Below are 4,356 nucleotides of genomic sequence, written 5' to 3'. Positions count from 1 at the left end.
GGTGCATTACTTAAACACTCCCTGCCACCCCATGCTCACTGGGGCTGCCCTTGAGCCCTTGTTCTGCTCTGGATTGGTCATGTGCCGTGTCTATGCACTGCCTCCTGCTGCCACGGATTGACTGGCTCTTCTCTCCACCCACCCCACCCCCATAGGGCCCATGCTACAAAAGGCACTGCCTTGGCTGGGCCCCTCCACACCATTCCTGGTGGTCCCACCAATCAGGCTCTTGCTTCAACAGTGTGTGAATGGAACAGACCCAGGGACTTTCCCCACACCTTCTCCACATCGACCACCTTGCAACTGCTTCTCCAGTTGCAACCTCCAGGACCAACTTCTCGGTCATCCCCCGCTGCTGGGAGCAGCTAATACCACTTTTTTTGGTTACCTCCTCATTGTCAACCAACCATGAACTTCCAGGTCCATCAGAATTGTTTTGCCTATGTGGAGGCCTCTGTGAACCGCCTGGTCAACCTGCAGCTGCAGGCTTCATACACCTACCCCTCTCTGGTGCATTTTCCTGGGAGTCCCCTTGCCCACGTTTCCCCCACCTGCGAGTGCCTTCTGCCCTCTGCACATGCACGTGCCTTCTTTGTACCGCTGGTTAGGAAGATGGCCTCGCTGTGCCTTGCACTGACCATTGTCTCTTCCATCTTTTCCCGCAGGGCTACTATTTCGACCGTGACGATGTGGCCCTGAAGGGCATGGACCACTTCTTCCACGAGTTGGCGAAGGAGAAGCACGAGGGCACCGAGCACTTCTTAAAGATGCTAAACTGGCATGTCAGCCATGCATTCTTCCAGTATGTGCTGGTAAGTGTCGAATGGACAGCAGGCTATGCCTCCCAGCAGGCCGTGCATGCCACGTCCCTTGATTCTGGTATTTTTGGTGCCTCATGGGCTCCTGGGGGATTGAAGTCAGTTTTATGTGGTTTGTTTATGGTTGCTGAAGTAGAGACGCTCTTACAAGATATGGCGTCTAGACAGCTCCATGCTCGCTGGGGCAGTGTAGTTGCAGGAGCCTTGGGGTCATGCAAAGATGCTCGTAGATCTGCTTGGGGGCTACATCCCTTCTCCACACTTTCCTGCCAGGGACTCCGGGGAAATGAGTGTGGAAAGCACTGTACCTGTTTCTTTCTAATGTACAGAAGCCTTCCAAAGATGAGTGGAGTAATACCCTGGATGCCATGGAAGCTGCCCTTGTCCTGGAGAAGTCGCTGAACCAGGCCCTTTTGGATCTGCATGCCCTGGGATCTGCCAACACAGACCCCCATGTAAGTATCCCCCTCCTCCATGGTTACCCAAACTCAGAGCTTCCTTGGGATGAACCTTCCACTCTAAGCCTTAACCCCCTTTGATTGTCCAGGGAAGTTCCTTGCCGTGCCTCACTTCCCACATCTGCCACATTGTTACCAATTGTCTCATATTATGTCTTAGTAAAAGTTTTAATTTCTCTTCTATTTCTCAGCTCTGTGACTTCCTGGAGATCCATTTCCTAGATGAGGAGGTGAAACTTATCAAAAAGATAGGTGACCACCTGACCAACCTCTACAGACTTGCTGGCCCACAGGCCAGCCTGGCGAGTATCTCTTTGAAAGGCTCACCCTCAAGCATGACTAGGAGCCTCTGGAGCCCAGCTGACATGGGGGAGAGCTCTATTCCCCCAGCATCCAGGCTTCTGCCTGAGCCCCTCCAGCCAGGAGGCATCTTTCTAACTGCTCTCTTGTGGCCCTCTAACAAGCCCTGAACGAAATGTAAACAATAAAGCTTTTTGCAGCAGGTGGTTATGGTGTGTGTGTCTTGTGTGGGGAAATTATAAGGTTTGAACCCTCTCCTGTGGGTGGTGTGCTATAGCCAGGTCTTGCCTAGCTATTTATTACTCCAGGGAGGGTTGAACTAAGTGGGTAGCAGCAAGCAGGCTGAGTGTTTTACAGTGTAACAGTAACCAGAAAGGGGTCCTGTTTAATGAGTAATAATGGAGCCAGGCCTCTGCCAAGCTCTGAGATACTGTTTCTGGTTCAACCCTGGGAGGTAGGTAGTTCTTTCCAGATTATATGGGCACACTGAATTTACTATGTAAATTAACTATGGTAAGCAAGCACACAAGTCTAGCTATGAGGGCTGCATCCCCCTCCCACCCAGGCTTGTAAGAGATCAGGCCTGTCTTGAACATTAGGGTCTTCCCAATATCAAGCACATACTTGGTAGCAAGAACTATTGATCTCAGCAGCTGGGACCTTGTGATGTACAAAAAATTCTGAGCTGGGGTTTTGGGTCTTAGTTGAGAAAGGAGAGGGGAAAGTAGGGTTCATATTCTCTAAAAGAGAACTGAAGAAGCTTGCAGCATCTTGGAGCAAGCAAGCAAACTGCTGTGTCAGCTCTGTCCCCCATGCCTTTGGTTTTTGGTAGAACAGGAATCGGGAAGTGGCTGCTGGGTATCATTTGCTCAGCACCATGCCCTCTTGCTCTCTGTACATATGATCTGGTTTGGGGTCTCCTGTATCTGTCACAAGGATGATGATCCAGGACCTAAGACCCCTCACTCAGAGCCTCCTGTTCTCTTTAATGGTGATGATGTGCTCAGAAATGCACATGTGGCCTAGTGAGCCTAGAAGTATAAGGAAAAAGTTTTTCTCTTTTTTTCCTGAAAATAGAGCCATCTCAGCTGAGCCCTGAAAAGATTTGTTAAGCCAGTGCTCCAGATCTTTCTTCCATCATAGAAATGGCCTACATCTGTGCTGTAGCCACAGGTGGCTAAATGGCTATTCTGTGGAGCCTCCTTCATCACAAAGCTCCTTCCTGCCAAAGAGAGCTTAAGCCATGTGTTTGTTACTTGCAAGTCCCAAGCAGGCAAAAGAGGCCTTCATTCCTTGAAATAACACTTGAATTCCAAACAGCAATGCAAATCTCTCCAGGACAGCAGGATGAAATGAGGAACTGGAGACCCATGAGTGAGCAAGAGGGGGAGGGTTGGAGGATCTGAAACCAAGAGGAGGGAGGGGCCTGTATAGAGGTCCACCAAGACCCCATGTTGGACCACACCTGGGATCCTTATATAAAGATGTATATTTTTTTCATTTCTTGACACACATTTCAATCACACTCATTCTGCCTTCCCACACCCCATTCCCCACTGCAAACCAAGCAGTGCACCAGCACACGTGAGGGGGGGCCTCCCTGACACCAGAGCTTGGGATGGAAGAACCTCGAGGTAAATGTGGGGGTCTAGAACCCAGTGGGCTGAGCTCTGGTTGGGAAAAGAATGGGACGCAACACAGTGTAAGGTTCTAGGCTCAGTAGCTGGGCCTAGAACACATGTGGTTTCCTCGTGGACTGAGGTGTTAATGGGGGAATACAACCAGTTCCTTCCTCAGCAGGTGGTTTTCCCTGGATGACACAGGAGTTCTGGATGGAGTCACCTGAGTTGGAGTCACGGGAGGGAGTTCAGACTTAGGGAACGAGTAGGATCTGGTACAAAAAAGGGCAGAAAGTGGTCCTGAGCATTCTCTAGCAGGAATGAGGGGCCAAGTGGTTCTGCCACTCCTTGCTTGGCCAAAGTGGGGGTGTGTGTCAATGGGACCTGGGTGGGCACTGGACCTAACAGAGGGTCGAAGCTGGGAAGAGTAATCCCCCAGGAAATCTGAGCACCCAAGTGGGTCTGGAGCCAAGAACATCTGAGGGTCTTGTGCTGGAGCCTGAGTTCTGGGGCTGAAAAGGAGAACCTATGCACCCAGAGATCCTAAGTCCCAGAAAATGTCTCATCTCTGGATGTAGTGCCCCATTAGTAGAGACATTACTGGGAAGCCAGTGCTTGGTGGCTCCCAGGCCAGGCAAGGGCATGGCATGCTCTGCAGGGTCTAGAATTTGTAAGCCAGAAAAAGCTCTAGAAGTCCAGCCTGGAATGCAGCTGGTAAGGATTACTGAAACCTCTGGCACTGCAGGGAAAATGACAGATTCCTGGCCTCCGGGACCCCGGCAAGGCCAGGGGGTGCTCTAGCACACACATTATGCATTCTGGAACCAGAAGAAGGCACAATGATATGGATTCTGGAGTGTGAGCAGTTGCGTGCTGTGCTGGGGGTGCTGGAGTGTATGGCAGTGGGGTTGGGCCGTGGAACTCACAGAGGGTTGAGGTGCAGTGGACTTCAGGACCATAGCCATGGGCACCCGCCTTCCAAGGGGGGAGTGTGGGGCATGGTCCTTAGTTGCACTCCTTCCCCAGGGAGCTGGCAGGGCTGAGGGGCTCCCTGGGGCTGCTGAGTTAGCCGGAGGGCACAGTGTTCACCGAGCTGCACTTGCTACTGACACTCAAAGAGGCGCAGGAGGCGCGGAGTGGCCACTCCAGGGCACGGATATT

At 51.7% G+C, this 4,356-nt stretch overlaps 1 pseudogene; it reads left to right on the top strand.

Moving 5' to 3' along the window:
- Positions 1-408: 408 nt before the first annotated feature.
- Positions 409-1,619, top strand: LOC101412405 (ferritin light chain-like; annotated as a pseudogene).
- Positions 1,620-4,356: the final 2,737 nt, after the last annotated feature.

Source organism: Dasypus novemcinctus, unplaced genomic scaffold, assembly GCF_030445035.2.
Source record: "Dasypus novemcinctus isolate mDasNov1 unplaced genomic scaffold, mDasNov1.1.hap2 scaffold_106, whole genome shotgun sequence".
Taxonomy (NCBI): Eukaryota; Metazoa; Chordata; class Mammalia; order Cingulata; family Dasypodidae; genus Dasypus; species Dasypus novemcinctus.
The sequence above is the reverse complement of the archived record's forward strand: the minus strand, read 5'-3'. Positions and strand labels throughout refer to the sequence as shown.